We start from the raw sequence: 22,697 nt of genomic DNA on the forward strand, positions 1-22,697 counted from the left end.
CGAAGAGCTAGACCAGAATTTTTCGGCTCCGCTCACAGCGCTTGTTATTAAATAGTACAATTATATTGCTATTAGTATTATTTTTCACCATTATTATCATTATTTATTCAGTGTCATTTACATATTTGAATGGACTATTTCAACAATTATCTATCAACTGTATTTAAATCATACTCATGAAATCTGAAGGTTATGAAATATGTCAACGCACCAGAGCACAGCGCAACTTACAGCTCTTAGAGCAAAACCATTCAGCTGTGAGAGCTGAACAACTTGCAGCTATCAGAGCTGACTAATATATAGTTGCTGTAACTACAAGATAGACCGTAAAGTGCGTATAGTTACTGGAGCTGTAGAATACAGCTCGCCGAACAGAATTTTTTTTTCCGTGTACAGAAAACATGGATTGTGAAGATGGAGATGTTTATGAAGAGTATTAATGTAGGAATAAATGAAGAGACTATGAAAGATTTGCTTAGTCAAAATGTAACTACATTGGATTCTAACTCCTGTACTGCTGATGACACATCCAAGTCAACAGTCATCAGTGCTAACTGTGAGATTTTAACAACAGAAACTCACGAGCAAGATGAAATATCCCCGTACTTCACTGACATTAAAAAATTTACAAGTAAAATAATTCAAGTCAGTGTACGTTCAGCTTCAGTGATGGATAAATTTGAAGAGTCTCTGAAAAGGAACATTGAAAAAAGTAAATTTTACACGAGCCTGGAGTACGATGAAATTATTACTTCACACAATTTTGTAAATTCGGATTGAAAAAGTCTTACAGAAAAAAATAATCAAGATAAGAAAAGTAATAATTGTCACAAAAAATTGAACTGAATACAACTGATTTCAGTGCTTATCCGATTACGTCTAGGCACACTAATTGAAGATTTAGCTTTGAGATTTGAAATTTCCACTGCTTTAGTTTCTAAAAGTATCGAATTTCGGATACAGCATTTATTCGATGAATGTACACGTAATTCGAAGCCATTCATGTTCCCGTCTAGGAAAAAACTTGCGGAGACTTTACCAAAAACTTTTGAATCTTTCAAAAATATCAAGAGTTATCGTTGATTGTACGGAATTCCAATGTCAGTCACCATCAAACTTCGAACATCAAAGAAATTTATACTCTTACAAAGCTCGAACTACTTATGAAGCATTAATTGGATGTACTTCAAACGAAGGTGTATGTTTTGTGTCTGATGTATTTGAAGGTCGTATTTCAGGCCGTGAAATATTCATCAAATCAAATACTTCTGATCATCTGGAGCCGGGAGATTTAGTTTTGGCTGATGGAGGGTTCACCGTTCATAACATTGTTGAATCAAAACAAGCGTATTTAAATATACCACCATCTTTGAATGGCAGAGAACGATTATCAGCTCAAGAAGAAATGGAGACAAAACAAATCGCCAAACAACGTATATACTGTAACGCTAAATTCTGTTACCCTCGAAGGAGGACCTACCGTTGACACTTTGACGCGATTCTCCACTTATTCGAATTATTAAACTGTAAAAATATCAATTATGTTGGGCGTCAGACGCGTTAGCGTCGATTTTCAAACAATGATACGAATCAATAAAAATAACACGAAACCGTACGAAAAATAAATAGAGAACCCGTTGTATGGCTGGCTAGGCTCAGGTACTCACACGTACAAACTGGTAGAGTGGCGGTATTCAAGGCAGCTAACAATAATCACAGAATTGAAGAAAATAATGAATTAAGGAATAAGCTAACGTCAGAAGGAAAATGAACAGGTCAATCGATCATATATTGTCGAGAAGGCTACATGGTTAAGACAGGCAAATGAAATAGTATCGACCGCGGTAGTTAATAAAATAGCAATCGTTGCTCACAATAATTTCGGTATAATAGAATTGAACGGTAGCTTCGAAACGAGAGACGGCAGTTAACAGAAAAATGAACGTAGGTCGGGAGATGCGATATAATGCAAGAATTCACTTAAAACTACACGTGATTGGGCGACGTGATCTCACCCAAGGTGCAGATGACGCTACGAAAATTATTATTCTGTCAGCTGGAAACGAGAGAATTTTACTGCAATCGGTAGAAAACAAGGTAACGATAGCTCGGTATATAATACGACGAATTCAGGATAGGTTATAACCAATACAACAGGTTGACATTCATTAACAATTTACAAAATCTGTAGCGTAAACGATCGACTAGATAACTTCAGGTAGAATTATTCATAAACGATTGAATCAATAATCTGTAACGATTACGACCTGAGGAATTAAACAATGAATTCCTAAACATAACTTTCGAGAGAATACAAAATACAAGATTATGAGAGAGTGAGAATTTTGGAGAGTTCACAAAATGAAAAAGTACACCAAATACACCGCAGCACAAAAGAATCAAGAATGATACGCAGAACTTGACTTGACAAGATACAGAGAAAAGAATAACAGGCAAAAATAATATGAAATTGTCAATCGCAATAGGATAGAGGTGCGGTAATATTGAGAGGCTGATTCTACGCTCGAGTGTACTCCAAAGAACTCGATATACGATACAATAGGCATAAAAATAAATAAAAATATAATAAGCAATATCAAATAAAATATAAGGCACACTACTATTACAAAAAGTATGAACTGAAACGTAAAACCAATAGGGCTCAAAATACGATAGAAAATACAGAGGCAGAGTAATAGAAGTTCACAAATAATCAAAAAAGTTAGAAACACTAAAGAATTAATTATTCGGCAGTTACGAGGTCGCTGAGACACGAAAATGATTAATTACTGAAATCATGCAGTCACACGGTGGCTTACTGCAACTCTAATCCGTGGACCATGATTCACACAAAGTCGATAAATACCATCAGAAAGAATAGAAATTATGAGCAACTTCGTAACGATACAATACAGAGGCCGAAGCCTTACCTTGAGGGATGATCTCAGGCACACAACACTGAGCTTAATTTAAAATCAAACTTGGAATAAACAAAAGAAAATAAGAAGGAAGAAAAGAACTTGAATTTATAGGTAGAAGTTATCGGTAGTGCAACGATAGAGGGTGTGGAGAAACGGTAGATAAGTTGACGATAGAACGAGAGGAAAAAAAATCGGTAGCTTAAAACGGAAGAATATACGGATCACTCTGAGTTGTCGCTCAGCAAGTCAAGCGTAGAATAGAAGGACGTCGGAGTTCGGCTCGCCGATCCCGCGGTTGTCGTGAGGTGATTCTTCTTCCCTTTGATTGGTTGGTTGACCCCCATCGCGAATAGGCCATCCCCCTGTGGCGAATATTGGTTACGGCGTGGTCATACATTTTCCAAAATTACCGCTAGATGAAGCGTAATGTGCTGCTCGCAATTTCGTCATTGACACCAACTTGTACGATTTAGTAGCTGCTTCAGTTTCCTGTCCAGGTTGCCTATCATCGGGGACTTCTTTGACAGAGGCATACACAGGGTGCCTCTCGGTCAGAATTACCGAGTGGAGAGTGACGCCTCACTGTTCACTTCCACCGGCTTTTGTACAGGCAGTAGCCGGCTGCCTATAGGTCGTGCAGTCAGACGGTTCGCTAACCGTGGACCACGACCCACACAATTAGTCCTTGCCGACAGGAAGGCTGCGTCGATCCTCGGAACGATGGCTTTATCAATGTGGACGTAGTGGTTTGGGGTCGGTCCGGCACCAGGCCGGTAAGTCGAAGGATGGTAGGCTACGGTCTGCCCTTCACGCCATCCTTACGGCATCCGATAGAGTTGGCGGCTGGTTCCTCTTCGAGGAACGATGCCCTCGGCCGCCGGGAGGATTTTTATCTCCCTGTTCACCGGCGGTCGAGGCGATACGGAAGGTTCGGGTGGGTGCTACCCCAGGTGTATAGAAGTGCACCAAGGTAGCCAGTATAGTCTGATTAGACCGTCGGTAGGCGAAGTCGTCGGGAGCTGGAAACTGTAGATATCGGTCCCTCGGTAGTCGGGATCGTTGTCGTCCAAGTATCTTATTAGCGTGCGCCGAAGCGCGAAATACAGAATTTATAAAGGAAGAATTCGTTAGAAGTAGTTATTGCCTATTTTGTATCGAGTTCGGTTGGAGCACCCTGCTGAGGACGCGTAAACTAGAAATAATAACGGTTGTGTGCCCATGTGACGGGCGACTATGAAACGCCACGTTACAATACATGGAACATGTTATTGGAAGAATAAAACTAAATCTGACTTCTGGAGAAAGTGTTACCTTTGAGTTTACGTTCATCTATGTCTTAAATTGTTTTTGTATGTTCATGTTTAGTTAATTTCCAGACGTTGATTATAGTTGATTGAAGAGTCAGACCGAAAACAAGTATGTTGTGAAAATACTGTTCTTGGACTATAAGTTACTGCAAGTTACACCAGTTACTATAAAAAGCAGCGTGTTATTCTTGTACTCATCCAAATTGTAAATAATTTATACATAAAAACTCATATTACGAAACTTATATATCTTTATTTTATAATTTTTTTTTTTTGTAACAATCACATAATTTTTATTATGTTATATTGCATAAAATTGAAAGCACCGAAGACTTTTAAAAAATTATTTGTATCACGTTCAAATATTTAATATGAGTTGGAATTTTTAATTATTTATTTCTTCTTTGGCTTCAATTCTTGGACAAATCAAATGGTTCCAAGACACGTGGAATGCGTATTTCAAAGTACCCAGGTGCTCAAATGCCTTGGTGAAAAGTACTTATACTTTTTAATATCGACTCAATAAAATTTGCATCATATTTCATCCTTTCAATACGAAAATCTTTTGACGGCCACACAACAACATCACGCCATTGTCTCTCCGTAATTGCCATCTGTGTTTGAATTTGATAATAATACTGATGATCACGTTTTAATTTCATAGATCTTGGTTTGAGTACTTCACAACAAAATGAACTTTTTTACTGAGGTTTTAGCATATCTAAATCAGTTGGTCCAATGTGTTCCAAGATTTTTGGACATTTAATTTCAAGCAATCCATGTGTGTTATCACGTACATCTGTAACAAGTCCATCCGAAGAAGCTCGTATTCCTTGAAATTTTGGATTAACCCACACTCCACAATTAGAAATTTCAAACCCAAATTTATCACGACCATATTTTAGGGCTAAATTGTCAAAATTTTTATCTTTCGATAGGTGATATTTAATCAAAGTACAAATTTGCTCGTCACTCCTTTTCAAGCATAGATACTTTATTTTGGAAGCTGTAATCATAATTTTTCTGTATCTCCACTAATTATCACAGTCAGATTGGATTCCAGCAGTTGAATCTCGTGATTCATTCAGGTCATTGTACAGTGAAGTATTTAGTTGGTAGACCAGACTACGTAAAGCTGCTTTTTGAGGTAAATCCAGCTCATAATCTTCATATTTCGGAGTTATCAGTAGCTCCCAAATACTTGGACGTATTTTGGCACCATGTAACATTTGCAAATCACGTGAAAAGGTTAACGTTTTTTGTGCATCAGGTTCTACATTTTTGGTGCTCTCAACTTTGTTTTTTGATTATAATTGACTTTATACTGATGATCAGCTGCGTGAGCTTTTTTTTTCTAGATCCCTGGTTCCAGACACAAAGTTGACTTGTACAAGCTACGTTTTGTTTAGCAGCTTCTTTACATTGCATCAACAAAATATGCAGGAGAGCAGCAACGTGTGCACAACGTCCGAAGCTTGATGATTCACATTCACATGTTCCATGTAGAATTTTTCCACTTTCAGAATTTATCATGGCTTGTACTGTGTAGCTAATTTTGACTTCATATGAAGCTTCTATCGTACTTTTCAAACAATAAATGTTTTGCTATGTAACAGAATCAAAAACATCAGTGACATGGTTACTGTCAACATGTAGCTTTCCTCTTTTTAGAGGCTTAGCTGTGCTGTAATCTAAAATATTATCCTCATCACTGGAATCATAACTTTCTTTTCCCACTATGCAAGATGAAATCAAATAATCATAAATCGATGCTTCATTAAATGATTTTGGTAAGTCTTTTGATGGAAATTTTTGCCAAACACTTGAAAAACTCAACGAAGAGCTGATGTTACCTGCTTGATGATTTTTTTGTTGAAGTCTGGTTTATCTCGAGCTGGCACCGCCGCGGGTTTTTTTTTAAAAACGCCGAGCAATTAATTCAAAGATGAGGAATTCCAAGAGCCTTCAATTCTGAAGTAATTTTGAGCACCCGTACGAACTCTGTAAGTTGTTGCGTGCAAAAGTTACACTGATTTCTTGAGTTTTTCGGTGGCTTCCACCCCTCGGGGGTCGAGCAGTTGATTCGAACGGATGGTTTTCCAAGAGCCTTCAATTCTGGAGAAAACCGCTAAGAAGAGCAAGCCGTACACTTGGCTGCCCAAGCATTGATACCCCCTACTGCGAAACTTGGTTCTACTATGTATCTAGACCGAGACTATCGTGTGGCTGGAATTCCTGTGCGCACCTCCCGCTGTGGATGGTAACCGTCTCAAGGCCACCGATGTCGTCTGCTTTTGCCTATACATATAACCTGTACATCAGACGAGGCGAGTCGTTTTAAATCGTCGGAATGGGCATCAATACACGAAATTTAGAAACAAATCAATTTTCGAATAATATGGAATATTCCAGCTCAACTGAGACAACCGTTTCCCTCACTGTCGCTGATTATAGGTTTCCGTAGTGGAAAACCTGACTCCTCGTGTTAACAAAAGACCTAATTTTTTCAAATTTTTCCTGTACCCCTTGCGAATCTGAGATTGCAAAAGATCAAAGACGACTTGGGCTGTTTTCAAACTTCTTTTTTGCATTTTTTACCAAAGCTCAACTCGGGCTTTCCGTATTTACTGTTTTGTTCATTATTATTATTATTATTATTATTATCATTTTTTGTGAAATTTCGACTTTGGCGATAATTATTCGACGCTTTGGAAGTAAAAAGAGTACTTTTTAGGTTTGGCAAGTAAGAAAAAACATTTGAGAAATACGGTTTCAAACGAAATTCAGTTAGGGCGGGATGTAGGTACTTTGTTGTTGTCTCGGTTGAACTGGAATACCGCATATACATTCACTCAAAAAAATATTGAAACAAACAGTTATTGAACCGACCTGTACGATAAGGTTGAATAAAATTTCCCGCTGAAGTCTATTTTGAACTGAAAATACTCTATCGGAAAAAACATTTTACTCGACCGATTAGACTCAGAATTTAATCATTTATGACTTATAAAAAAGAGCGTGTTATATGAATTACTCAAAGACTACTTAACTGAACAAATCCGGAACCTGATCACTTCTAAGTTAAAGCGAGAAGAAAAGCTCTGAAAACTGAATTTTTATGTTTCAGACTGAATAGATTTATTCCGAATTACGCTACGAGCTCCAACTTTGGAGTTTCAAAAATTTTATAGGAGTCGACGTAGACAGGTTTGAACGGCATTTTTTTTCCGAACTGTGCGATTCGACTAATTCCGGAAGTTTTGGCGCCTGACTAACTTGAAAATCAGCATCAAACAATCGGTTAATTAGGATGATTTCAACGATAGAATAGTTGGATAAAATATTATCTAGTGATGAGAAAATTTTGGTCTACAATCAAATGGTAAATGATGTGTTGGAGATAATCATTTCTCGGTCTGGATTTCTCTTACCATTTATCGATCCATTTTCAATCAGAAGTGATCTCAAAAGCAGTCTAATGTTAGTAAATAATGTTTCAATAGTTTTCATTTCATTCTTGTTTTTTGATTTAATTCGTTATTTTATCGGCTTTGTTTGTCTGTCTATCGTTTCATTTACGCGAGTTTATTTTTTGGGGGCTTATTTGTTATCGATATCTGAATCAATCGTCGGATTCGTCTCCGAGTCAATGCGTAGATTTGTTTGCTCGGGAGTTATTTCGCGTGCTTTTTCACAGTGGTGAAACACACAGCGTGGGATGTATTGAACGTCCGCTGTTGTCTTTACACGGTCAATGCGAAATGGGGTGTAATATCACCCCGCTGAAAAATTAACTACGTCTAGGGTTCTGTGACGTTGTCCGAGGCTTGGATGTAGCATCTGGTCTACTTTCCGTTACACGGCTTTATTTTATTAGGCTGGAGATATCGAATCGCGCGATGAAAATAAATATCTGCGTATATTGATGAGCGAAATGGCAATTAGAAGATTGGTATATGTATGTATTATTAATGGCTGCAGTGCGTTCCGAATTTGTTACGAAATACGGGCAATTGATTTCTACGATTGTACAATTTCAAGGTAACATGTATACGTCGCTAAAATTTCATGGAAAGATACCGAGTTCATATTTTAGATCGTCGATAAAATACAATTTACACTACTGCGGTTTTAAATAATTGCCAATACAGTTTTAATTTAAGTCTGCAGCAGTAAGTAAGCGCGAAAAATATTTATGTGAACTTAATGTGTCGAATAAATCTACTGTGAGTTGTACTTACACTTGTATGTTCTTTATTGTTAGTTATAAGACTCGGTAACCGAGTTCTCTATTTGAGGTTTTTTTTTTTATAAGAAAACGTAATATTTCTAAAATCGAATATTTTAATCTCGACCCGAAGTTCACTGACAACGAAGTGAAAAAGAATACGTTATTGCATGCTTGTTCAATATAATTACTGATATAATATTCGGGGAAAAGTTTTTCTCAAATAATTCAAGTGAGAAATTCACTTGCATTTTGATGACTTACTGATAAAATTTTACAATTTGGATTATAGATTTAGTCTGCAAGGATAATTCTATAAAATCAACGAAAATATCCTGATTTGCAATTTCTAATCTGGCCGTTTTTAAAACGATTAATGAAGTGAAATAATAGTATCAGAAGTACAGATTTTAGTATTAGACATTTATTTGTCAATTCAATCATTTACAATGACAACAGAGCGTTACAAATTAAATATGCGAGTTCTTATCATTACATACACACATCATCATATGAGTTACGTTATAATCGGTTCAAAATTATCATCACATTCTAATCAATGCATGATAAATTTCATAGAAATATAACATTACATTTTTTAAACCTATATGTTACACCTATCCTTGTAACAGGAACACTTGGAAGAAATTTAATTTTTTTCTTTTCATATTCGAAATTTTTTTTTTTCCATTCTACTATATCGCTAGTATTATTATCAAATCGTTCACGTTACTTTGACGGCCTTCAAAATTTATTGTCAATCGAAAGAATTACTAGTTGCCGTCAAAGAAAAATGAAAAAACTTTGAAATATGTCTAAGGATTAAGAAATTTACAAAAATTAAGAAACTGAAAAATGCTCAAGAATTAAGATATCGATACAAGCATAAGTCTTAGTCAATAACTGGCGTACCATTTGTCGTAAGATGAGATAAGCTCCTTTGAAAGAGACGCTCAAGTCACGTCAAAAACTTACACAAGTGTCGTGCGCTGCATGTGGCGATCGGATGTGTCCGGTGCGTCATTCAAATTTCCTCCGTTTCCTGATATGTTGTCAGTCTCGTTTTCGGTGCACGTGGTATCTTTGTTATACAAGGATAACCCGTTCAGTAATGAACTCACACAGGGAACGGCTCGCGAACCTTCACAGAATCCTGAATCGACCACCAGTGGATCGTGGAACCTGACCTTCTTGGGACTGGCTTTCCTGTTTCGATCGGAGGTCCTTCCCCAGCCGTCTTGCCCGTCAGCCTGCGGCGAACGGATGCAACTTCCGCCTCGCTTTTGACCATTCTTCTTTTTGTGTTTTGGTACCGATATCCTGATCGCACCGTCTTCTACGGTGCAGGTCGTAAACGTTATCTCTCCGTTTCTGTCCCTCCCTTGCACCACGTAGCTGTAGGATGATCGTTTGGTTCTCGAACCCGACGCCTTGTGGAAGCTACAAGAGGGACGTGGTTTGCTCGAACACAGAGCCTTTGAACAGAAACTGCTGCCCGAACTCTTGGCGGGGATCGAGATGGGCCGATTCTCTATTTCGTCGTCCTCCTTGCATTCCAATGCCTCCAGCAGCTTCTTCACGAAGTTCGCAGAAGTTGAAGATGAGTAGCTTGACATTGCCTTCTCCGATCACGACATTTCGCGTTCAGTTCCTCGATTATTTCTTCTACGAAACTTCTGGTCGGCGATCGTTGCTCGTGTCTTTGTATAATCTTTTCCATGACAGTCGACTTCCTTGACTACACGAAGAAGCGGTTGTGGTCCTCCGCATCCAATTCGTCTTCGAGAAAATTGTCCCTCTTGTCTGTCTCTTCGGATTTCATTTCGCTATCGGTCAGGATCTCCTCAATATCACTCAGCCACCTTTCGCCCTGCGTTTTCACCGGGCAATTAAATTTTTTCGGAGTCGATGTGGCTAATGGTAGTATTTGCTTAATGTTTTCGAGGCTCGAAATTTCCGACGACGAGACTTAGTTACAGTCCATGTTATCCTCGGGCGGTTCCTGGTCTTCCGAACTCGACTTCTTCGCCGGAGCGAATTCCTCGACGCGAATTACGCTGTCGGTGCTAACGACCATCTCGTCTTCCTCCAGGTTGTCTAGTTTCTCCGTAGGAACAGGCGGAAGGACCAGGTTCAAGTTCTCTACCTTCGGTGACCCTGACATTTTCGGCAATGTCTTACTCACGTGCATCTTCGAGTAAGCCGCTGACAGTTCCATGATCTCCCCACGCATGTCTAATTCCGGACGTGGAGACAGTCGTGCGGTCCTTGTCAAAATCGGCGTCGCACCGGCTGTAAAAACAAAATGATACAATTTTAAATAAGACACCGTTTGTCAGCCGCCAAAAAATTGATTTTTCTAAAGAAACGAGACGTTGAATTCAATTTATTTCCCGAATTTGAGAATCAAGTTTTTCGAAAATCATGAGGTTAAAATTTCTAATTTTTCTTTTACCTTTTTTTTCATACAAAGGTACGTTCGTTGCAAATATTTCAATACCCGGAACATAGATCCTTCAGACGATGAGTATGGAGCATTCAATTAAAGATTTGAACCGCGTATCTAACTGTCGTTTAACTTGGTTCGTTTACACCGCTATTTTGTAATGACACATCGATTCTTACCTTCCATTGCCGCCATGTACTTTTTGCCGAGTTCGATCAAGTGTGCCTTAGTCGATTGAAAGCTCTTCCTAGTGGATGGGCGGCTCAGGGTCGGTCGTGGGGCAGTCATCCTACCTCTACGCCTATTCTTAAAGCAATCGGGCATCGTCAGCCGCTCGAATGATTTCTTCGCCCTCATTTCGATTTCGCTCGGTCGACGTGGCTTCTGAAAAAAGTAGGAAAGAAACCATAATCGTGTCATTTATTCGGAAAAAGACGAACACTCGAAAGTTCTCAAAATAACCATTACGTCTATTAGTATCGTTGAAACATCAACGTCTGTGTCAAATTAGCAAAAGAATAAATAAAAAAAGTTCAAAACTTTTCAACTTACGTCTTCTTCGTCGTTTTGGCAAGTTGTGTTGCTGAAACAGCCGGGAACAGACATCGAAGCCATCGTAGTCGATTTTTTTTTTCCTACTCAACAACTAGACGGATCAAACTTTAAATCCAACTGGACTTGAACAGATTCCGTTCGAAACTTTAACTCGGGATACCTTGCAACGTCAAGGGCTAGCTCAGACTCTACAGGTGTTACTACCTCTGCGATTGACTGAGGAATAATGCTCATCGGGTCAAGACGTGCGATATTTATACTCTACGCTAGAAATACCGTTATCACCGCCAGTTTCAGGCTGACCAATCAGGTGCCGCCCTAATGAGCAAAGGGACTACCTGGCCGGCCGAAGGGTGTTTGTGATTCGATGGTCCGCCCGAACCTCTGCTGCACTCGCCTTGCAGCAGACTTTTCGAAAATGTCGGGAGTGGGGCGGTGCGGTATTAGATTTTAACATTTTTCGATCTGGGTAAAAAATTAGAAATATCGAAAAATTGAAGGGTCGTAATATCAAATATCCAAAAACGTGAAAGCGTTACTCTTACATTTGAATAATGTAAAAAGTCGAAGGGTGGAATAAGGCGAAGCACAAGATATGGATTTGAATCATGACGATTGTATGTTCCGGTCTTAATCATTCCGAAGACTTTATATTTTGGCATTTCTACATTTTTAAATTCTATGAAATAGATTTTCGCGGTTTAGAAAATTCTATGCTGTGAAGCTTCACCATTTTTATCCTTTAACCGAAAAATTTGCGTACATCTTCTATTCAGGGAAAAGAAGAGATTTTGTGCCATTCTTATCATGGTTATCGGACGAAAATATTTCTCAAGTCTATCGGAAATGAATTCCGACGAATCCCGTTCTCGTACGTATTGAGCGATGATGCTTTTTTATTTATTCGACTTATAGTGTTTGTTATTGTTCACGCTTCTAATTATTGACTGGAGCATTTTCTTTCACACGATTGTCCCAAGTTTAAAACAAGTTTATCATTTTTCTTGGATTTGTTTTTCTACAACGATTATACTCGTTTATGTATCGTTGTACAAAGATAAAAAAATGCCGATTTTGAACACGTTGAAGAGATTTTCCACATTCTTTGTCGGCAAACGATCATTTCGAGCAATCGTCCAATCGCGAATTATTTTTACTTCTATTTACACGCTTCTGATTCCGAAAAATGTTCTTCTCATCGTTTTTCGAAATACGGACGAATTGAAAATAAATAATACTCTTGAAAAAAGGTACACTGAGAAAAAAATGTTATCGGATTTTATAAATATTAATTGATCCAAATAATCCATGCGTTTGTAAAGTCGTGAGACCACATTTATTCAAAGTGACAATTTATGTAATTTTTAAATTACGTCCGAACACGTAACGTACTACTCTAGGGCATATAAATGTTGTGTAAATTAGCTGGGCTACATGATTTAAGATTTTTTTTTCAATACGTTGTGCTATTGTTATTGATTGCCACCGAACAAGTGTAGCAGCGTCACTCCAAAATAGTTTTTGGAAAACATGGCTGGATCAAAACTATAACCCAACATATCGCTTCGGATACCCTTACGAAAAAAAACCCTTAATATGGGGGTGAATTCGTACCCTCAATTCTTTTCTTATGGGAATTCAGCAATACCTATGAATTAGGGCTACGAATTGACACCCAAGTTGAGGGTTTTTTCCGTGAAGGTATCGTTGGCAGATTCGTATGAATCTAGATTAATTGAATGCGAAGGATTCGGGTACACAAGCATTTTTGAAGCTACTTTTCAATCGAGGAAGCTTGCCGTCTACAAGGGATCGAAATTGGTACTACTGTAAATCAATCGTCATTTCGATTCAAAAATGTGAAACATGCACGTCAACGTCGTGGTGACCACAGGTCAGAGAATTCTGGAAAACCTGGAAAACCTGCAAATGTCATGGAATTCTGCAATTCCCGCATAGTCAGGGAACCGTTTACTATATACTTTTTTCATACAAATACGTCCCAAAGTTTTTTTGAGCTTTAGATAAATTAGATCGAATACCAATTTTCTTACCATCACCGCAAGGTTCGCTTCAAACTTTGATTATTCCTGAATATTACATTACGAACGACTGCGCATCGGCTAGCTGTGACAGTGTAACTGAAGTTACAGTTCGTACTTTCGTTTAAAGAAAAAAAAAGTGGAATTGTATGAAAAATACGTATTTTTTTTCAATATGTTTTAGCGAATATAGTCGAATGTTTCAGGGAAAATGATAAAATTTTTGTCTGGAAAACCTGGAAAAGTCGGGGAATATCGTGATGGATATACACTGGCTACGCTGCAGCTTAGTCAGACCGAGTGAAGTACGAACTTACTTTCGAAATTGGTTTTATAAGAGATATCTTTTAGTGAGGATTCCTTCCGGCTGTATGTGAAAAGAGTTTTACAAGTGAAAGCCCAAGAAAAATTTCGCTCCGAAACCTGGAAACACACCAGTGTGAGTCATCGGTATAGGTACACCTAAGCGTCGGTCGTTCAATGAACCGAATATCAACCCCCCCATGTTTAATGGGCTCGCGTTTTGCATTTGGCATTAGTCAGTTTTCAGTCATTTGGAGTTGTTCACAGTCAAAGGGCTCGATACAAGGGTATAAATGACTTACCTGAGCCGTACGAGAGACAAAATGCATTCCCGAATCAGTGGGAGGTGTAAGCTTGAGCAAACGTTCGAGGAAGGAAGGGTGAAGAAATCGGTTCAAAATCGGTTTTATTTCTCTACACTGCCATGCGAAGTCCTCAAGCCGTCCCAGATTCCGGGGCGACATTTTCGCAACGGCTTAAATACGCGCTAAAAATTCGTGAATAAAGTTTTGAAAGTTGTTTGACTGTTATACAAACGTTTTAATTAAATAAAGTAAAGGCGTTTACATCGATCAATTGTTTATTCGATCAGCGAGAATATGAAGTAAAAATTTCTACGTGGAAACGCAGCTTGTAGATATTTCACGCTGGTTCAATCCACTGATGCCAATTGCCGAATAAGCGCGATAGCTGGCTTCAAACTTTGCACCAGCCGTTAAGCGGCTCGTGAAAAAGCGACACCGCGAATACGAGACTTGTGTGAAACCGAATGTCGAAATTTATCGCGAACGAAAAAAACTAAGGCTGATTATCTCGTTCTTCGTCAAGGTATACGAATTTTATGGAATAATTGTGATGGCATTTCCGTTAAAAAAAAGGCTGAAACCGCCGTAAGCGCTGTGTTCAAAAATTCGACTTTCAAAAATTTCGTTTTCCCAGTTTTAGCCGGTGATCTGGTACGACCTTCACCGAAGGGATTCACTTCGTTCCTTTCAACAAGCAAAATCCTTTCTGGTCTCAATTACAGCTAAGGATTATGGATTGACCAAAAAGCCATCATGACTCCATTTTCCCAGAAGTGTGCAGCGGTGGCCTTTATTTAACAACCTTACAGCAATATCTGTCTGGAATTTAGTGCCCTCGCAGCTAATTATTCCGATACTCCGGCAATCTGTCCTTCTTCGAATAGACGAGCCCGGGCAAAGTCCATAATTCAAATCCGACAATGAAGGATGCAGTTACAAGTCTCGAATGTCAACGAAAATGCGGTTATTAACCCGACAATATCGAGCGGCTTATAATTCCCCAACATGATTCTCGCCTTTCCTACCCGGGGTAGGTGGTGAATTTTTAATTGCACTGGGCAGGAATCGCACTTAAGAAAGAGCCACCCCGGGGGTACGAGTCACGCTGCCAGACGTCCGGTTTACCTGACCCCCAATAAAGTGACGCCGATGAACTTCGGAACATTATTTGCAAACGGAGTCGACCACAGAAGTTCCAGGAACAATGTTAACGCGAGAATAATTGAAAGGCCCGAATAAGGTCCAGCAATGTATTGACTCGACGAGTCATACTTGGAATTCATGTAAACCATTTCACCACTATATCCAAGAGTGTACGATCGTACTTCACTCGGTCTGACTAAGCTGCAGCGTAGCCAGTGAATATCAATCACGATATTCCCCGACTTTTCCAGGCTTTCCAGACAAAAATCTTATCATTTTCCTTGAAACATTTGACTATATTCGTTGAAACATATTGAGAAAAAAGAGGTATTTTCCATACAATTTCTACTTTTTGAAGTTATACTTCTTTAGGCGCGTTATGAAAAACTGATGAGAGTGAAATTTCAAGATGAGCGCGCATCACTGTAACACAAAATTAACAGGATGAAGTTGCCTACTCAACCGAATTCATTGAGTCTTGAGTCACAACACGTGTTTTATTTTCATACAAGTGCGAAATATATATGTGGTAACAAAATATATTCAGTAGTAATTCAAATGGAATATTTGGATTAATATTATTTACTATTTGTGAATATTAGTGAAAAAATAGTGCTAAAATACTTTTTCAAGTGCTCCAATATAATTGAGGTTAGTTAGCCGTATGTATCATTTATTGATATAAATTAAAATATCATTATTTAATTTAATTAATACTAAATATTATTAAATTATCAATGTTGAGTATTTATTATTGGTTTTTTGATATATACAAAATAAAGAAATCAATTAAATAGAACATTCAATAAAAAGTTCGTGACAAAAATTTAAAAGATCATTTAAATATAATGTAAGACATCCGTTATTTGTTTTATTGTTTTTTGATGATGCCAAAGAAGTATAACTTCTCACGCGCGTACATGAGTTCACGCACCCATTTTTTTTTTTTTTTTTTCGAAAGTACTAACTGTAATTTCAGTTACACTGTCACAGCTAGCCGATGCGCAGTCGTTCGTAATGTAATATTCAGGAATAATCAAAGTTTGAAGCGAACCTTGCGGTGATGGTAAGAAAATTGGTATTCGATCTAATTTATCTAAAGCTCAAAAAAACTTTGGGACGTATTTGTATGAAAAAAGTATATGGTAAACGGTTCCCTGACTATGCGGGAATTGCAGAATTCCATGACATTTTCAGGTTTTCCAGGTTTTCCAGAATTCCCTGACCAGAGGTCACCCCGACGTTGACGTGCATGTTTCACATTTTTTAATCGAAATGATGATTGATTTGAAGTGGTACCAATTTCAATCACTTGCAGACGGCAAGATTCCTCGATTGAAAAGTAGCTTCAAAAATGCTTGTGTACCCGAATCCTTCGCATTAAATTAATCTAGATTCATAGGAATCTGCCAACGATACCTTCACGGAAAAAACCCTCAACTTGGGTGTCAATTCGTAGCCCTAATTCATAGGTATTGCTGAATTCCCATAAAAAAAGAATTGAGGGTACGAATTCACCCCCATATTAAGGGTTTTTTTTCGTAAGGGTATCCGAAGCGATATGTTGGGTTATAGTTTTGATCCAACCATGTTTTCCAAAAACTATTTTGGAGTGACGCTGCTACACTTGTTCGGTGGCAATCAATAACAATAGCACAACGTATCGAAAAAAAAATTTTAAATTATGTAGCCCAGCAAATTTACACAACATTTATATGCCCTAGAGTAGTACATTACGTGTTCAGACGTGATTTAAAAAGTACATAAATTGTCGCTTTGAATAAATGTGGTCTCACGACTTTACAAACGTATGGATTATTTGGATCAATTAATATTTATGAAATCCGATAACATTTTTTTCTCAGTGTACCTTTTTTCAAGAGTATTATTTATTTTCAATTCGTCCGTATTTCGAAAAACGATGAGAAGAACATTTTTCGGAATCAGAAGCGTGTAAATAGAAGTAAAAATAATTCGCGATTGGACGATTGCTCGAAATGATCGTTTGCCGACAAAGAATGTGGAAAATCTCTTCAACGTGTTCAAAATCGGCATTTTTTTAGCTTCGTACAACGATACATGAACGAGTATACACGTTGTAGAAAAACAAATCCAAGAAAAATGATAAACTTGTTTTAAACTTGGGACAACCGTGTGAAAGAAAATGCTCCAGTCAATAATTAGAAGCCTGAACAATAACAACCACAATCAGTTGAATAAATAAAAAAGCATCACCGCTCAATACGTACGAGAACGGGATTCGTCGGAATTCATTTCCGATAGACTTGAGAAATATTTTCGTCCGATAACCATGATAAGAATGGCACAAAATCTCTTCTTTTCCCTGAATAGAAGATGTACGCAAATTTTTCGGTTAAAGGATAAAAATGGTGAAGCTTCACAGCATAGAATTTTCTAAACCGCGAAAATCTATTTCATAGAATTTAAAAATGTAGAAATGCCAAAATATAAAGTCTTCGGAATGATTAAGACCGGAACATACAATCGTCATGATTCAAATCCATATCTTGTGCTTCGCCTTATTCCACCCTTCGACTTTTTACATTATTCAAATGTAAGAGTAACGCTTTCACGTTTTTGGATATTTGATATTACGACCCTTCAATTTTTCGATATTTCTAATTTTTTACCCAGATCGAAAAATGTTAAAATCTAATACCGCACCGCCCCACTCCCGACATTTTCGAAAAGTCTGCTGCAAGGCGAGTGCAGCAGAGGTTCGGGCGGACCATCGAATCACAAACACCCTTCGGCCGGCCAGGTAGTCCCTTTGCTCATTAGGGCGGCACCTGATTGGTCAGCCTGAAACTGGCGGTGATAACGGTATTTCTAGCGTAGAGTATAAATATCGCACGTCTTGACCCGATGAGCATTATTCCTCAGTCAATCGCAGAGGTAGTAACACCTGTAGAGTCTGAGCTAGCCCTTGACGTTGCAAGGTATCCCGAGTTAAAGTTTCGAACGGAATCTGTTCAAGTCCAGTTGGATTTAAAGTTTGATCCGTCTAGTTGTTGAGTAGGAAAAAAAAAATCGACTACGATGGCTTCGATGTCTGTTCCCGGCTGTTTCAGCAACACAACTTGCCAAAACGACGAAGAAGACGTAAGTTGAAAAGTTTTGAACTTTTTTTATTTATTCTTTTGCTAATTTGACACAGACGTTGATGTTTCAACGATACTAATAGACGTAATGGTTATTTTGAGAACTTTCGAGTGTTCGTCTTTTTCCGAATAAATGACACGATTATGGTTTCTTTCCTACTTTTTTCAGAAGCCACGTCGACCGAGCGAAATCGAAATGAGGGCGAAGAAATCATTCGAGCGGCTGACGATGCCCGATTGCTTTAAGAATAGGCGTAGAGGTAGGATGACTGCCCCACGACCGACCCTGAGCCGCCCATCCACTAGGAAGAGCTTTCAATCGACTAAGGCACACTTGATCGAACTCGGCAAAAAGTACATGGCGGCAATGGAAGGTAAGAATCGATGTGTCATTACAAAATAGCGGTGTAAACGAACCAAGTTAAACGACAGTTAGATACGCGGTTCAAATCTTTAATTGAATGCTCCATACTCATCGTCTGAAGGATCTATGTTCCGGGTATTGAAATATTTGCAACGAACGTACCTTTGTATGAAAAAAAAGGTAAAAGAAAAATTAGAAATTTTAACCTCATGATTTTCGAAAAACTTGATTCTCAAATTCGGGAAATAAATTGAATTCAACGTCTCGTTTCTTTAGAAAAATCAATTTTTTGGCGGCTGACAAACGGTGTCTTATTTAAAATTGTATCATTTTGTTTTTACAGCCGGTGCGACGCCGATTTTGACAAGGACCGCACGACTGTCTCCACGTCCGGAATTAGACATGCGTGGGGAGATCATGGAACTGTCAGCGGCTTACTCGAAGATGCACGTGAGTAAGACATTGCCGAAAATGTCAGGGTCACCGAAGGTAGAGAACTTGAACCTGGTCCTTCCGCCTGTTCCTACGGAGAAACTAGACAACCTGGAGGAAGACGAGATGGTCGTTAGCACCGACAGCGTAATTCGCGTCGAGGAATTCGCTCCGGCGAAGAAGTCGAGTTCGGAAGACCAGGAACCGCCCGAGGATAACATGGACTGTAACTAAGTCTCGTCGTCGGAAATTTCGAGCCTCGAAAACATTAAGCAAATACTACCATTAGCCACATCGACTCCGAAAAAATTTAATTGCCCGGTGAAAACGCAGGGCGAAAGGTGGCTGAGTGATATTGAGGAGATCCTGACCGATAGCGAAATGAAATCCGAAGAGACAGACAAGAGGGACAATTTTCTCGAAGACGAATTGGATGCGGAGGACCACAACCGCTTCTTCGTGTAGTCAAGGAAGTCGACTGTCATGGAAAAGATTATACAAAGACACGAGCAACGATCGCCGACCAGAAGTTTCGTAGAAGAAATAATCGAGGAACTGAACGCGAAATGTCGTGATCGGAGAAGGCAATGTCAAGCTACTCATCTTCAACTTCTGCGAACTTCGTGAAGAAGCTGCTGGAGGCATTGGAATGCAAGGAGGACGACGAAATAGAGAATCGGCCCATCTCGATCCCCGCCAAGAGTTCGGGCAGCAGTTTCTGTTCAAAGGCTCTGTGTTCGAGCAAACCACGTCCCTCTTGTAGCTTCCACAAGGCGTCGGGTTCGAGAACCAAACGATCATCCTACAGCTACGTGGTGCAAGGGAGGGACAGAAACGGAGAGATAACGTTTACGACCTGCACCGTAGAAGACGGTGCGATCAGGATATCGGTACCAAAACACAAAAAGAAGAATGGTCAAAAGCGAGGCGGAAGTTGCATCCGTTCGCCGCAGGCTGACGGGCAAGACGGCTGGGGAAGGACCTTCGATCGAAACAGGAAAGCCAGTCCCAAGAAGGTCAGGTTCCACGATCCACTGGTGGTCGATTCAGGATTCTGTGAAGGTTCGCGAGCCGTTCCCTGTGTGAGTTCATTACTGAACGGGTTATCCTTGTATAACAAAGATACCACGTGCACCGAAAACGAGACTGACAACATATCAGGAAACGGAGGAAATTTGAATGACGCACCGGACACATCCGATCGCCACATGCAGCGCACGACACTTGTGTAAGTTTTTGACGTGACTTGAGCGTCTCTTTCAAAGGAGCTTATCTCATCTTACGACAAATGGTACGCCAGTTATTGACTAAGACTTATGCTTGTATCGATATCTTAATTCTTGAGCATTTTTCAGTTTCTTAATTTTTGTAAATTTCTTAATCCTTAGACATATTTCAAAGTTTTTTCATTTTTCTTTGACGGCAACTAGTAATTCTTTCGATTGACAATAAATTTTGAAGGCCGTCAAAGTAACGTGAACGATTTGATAATAATACTAGCGATATAGTAGAATGGAAAAAAAAAAATTTCGAATATGAAAAGAAAAAAATTAAATTTCTTCCAAGTGTTCCTGTTACAAGGATAGGTGTAACATATAGGTTTAAAAAATGTAATGTTATATTTCTATGAAATTTATCATGCATTGATTAGAATGTGATGATAATTTTGAACCGATTATAACGTAACTCATATGATGATGTGTGTATGTAATGATAAGAACTCGCATATTTAATTTGTAACGCTCTGTTGTCATTGTAAATGATTGAATTGACAAATAAATGTCTAATACTAAAATCTGTACTTCTGATACTATTATTTCACTTCATTAATCGTTTTAAAAACGGCCAGATTAGAAATTGCAAATCAGGATATTTTCGTTGATTTTATAGAATTATCCTTGCAGACTAAATCTATAATCTAAATTGTAAAATTTTATCAGTAAGTCATCAAAATGCAAGTGAATTTCTCACTTGAATTATTTGAGAAAAACTTTTCCCCGAATATTATATCAGTAATTATATTGAACAAGCATGCAATAACGTATTCTTTTTCACTTCGTTGTCAGTGAACTTCGGGTCGAGATTAAAATATTCGATTTTAGAAATATTACGTTTTCTTATAAAAAAAAAAACCTCAAATAGAGAACTCGGTTACCGAGTCTTATAACTAACAATAAAGAACATACAAGTGTAAGTACAACTCACAGTAGATTTATTCGACACATTAAGTTCACATAAATATTTTTCGCGCTTACTTACTGCTGCAGACTTAAATTAAAACTGTATTGGCAATTATTTAAAACCGCAGTAGTGTAAATTGTATTTTATCGACGATCTAAAATATGAACTCGGTATCTTTCCATGAAATTTTAGCGACGTATACATGTTACCTTGAAATTGTACAATCGTAGAAATCAATTGCCCGTATTTCGTAACAAATTCGGAACGCACTGCAGCCATTAATAATACATACATATACCAATCTTCTAATTGCCATTTCGCTCATCAATATACGCAGATATTTATTTTCATCGCGCGATTCGATATCTCCAGCCTAATAAAATAAAGCCGTGTAACGGAAAGTAGACCAGATGCTACATCCAAGCCTCGGACAACGTCACAGAACCCTAGACGTAGTTAATTTTTCAGCGGGGTGATATTACACCCCATTTCGCATTGACCGTGCAAAGACAACAGCGGACGTTCAATACATCCCACGCTGTGTGTTTCACCACTGTGAAAAAGCACGCGAAATAACTCCCGAGCAAACAAATCTACGCATTGACTCGGAGACGAATCCGACGATTGATTCAGATATCGATAACAAATAAGCCCCCAAAAAATAAACTCGCGTAAATGAAACGATAGACAGACAAACAAAGCCGATAAAATAACGAATTAAATCAAAAAACAAGAATGAAATGAAAACTATTGAAACATTATTTACTAACATTAGACTGCTTTTGAGATCACTTCTGATTGAAAATGGATCGATAAATGGTAAGAGAAATCCAGACCGAGAAATGATTATCTCCAACACATCATTTACCATTTGATTGTAGTGTTACATCCTCGATCTCCTCTGCCCCTACCCACTAGTTTTATCTTTTTTATTACCTCTTAATTTAATACATTTATATTTTATATTTTTATCTTTTACTTTTATATTTGCGTCTCCGTATGCATTGCATGCATACGGCTCTCTTTATCACCTTTTTATAACTTCTGGAAATGAACACGTGCAACGGATAGATCCGTATGGGTCTATCTCAAGTGTCTGTTTGGGCAATATTGGCCCGAACATTAAAATAAGGATATCTTTATTATATACAAACATAAAATGGAAATTCCTACCCGCACGTGTGGTAAAGGCGGGATAGTTAATGATAAATTCTCCTGCTACACCGTACCCGATGGGCGGGGGTAGTCTTGACGAATAGAAAAACTCAAAATTTTATCAGGCCCTCCTGATTGGTCCAGCATCCCTTAAGGATACTGGTAACCAATCAGGAAGTAGTTCAGACAAGAC

This window comes from Neodiprion lecontei, chromosome 3 (genome assembly GCF_021901455.1).
Source record: "Neodiprion lecontei isolate iyNeoLeco1 chromosome 3, iyNeoLeco1.1, whole genome shotgun sequence".
Taxonomy (NCBI): Eukaryota; Metazoa; Arthropoda; class Insecta; order Hymenoptera; family Diprionidae; genus Neodiprion; species Neodiprion lecontei.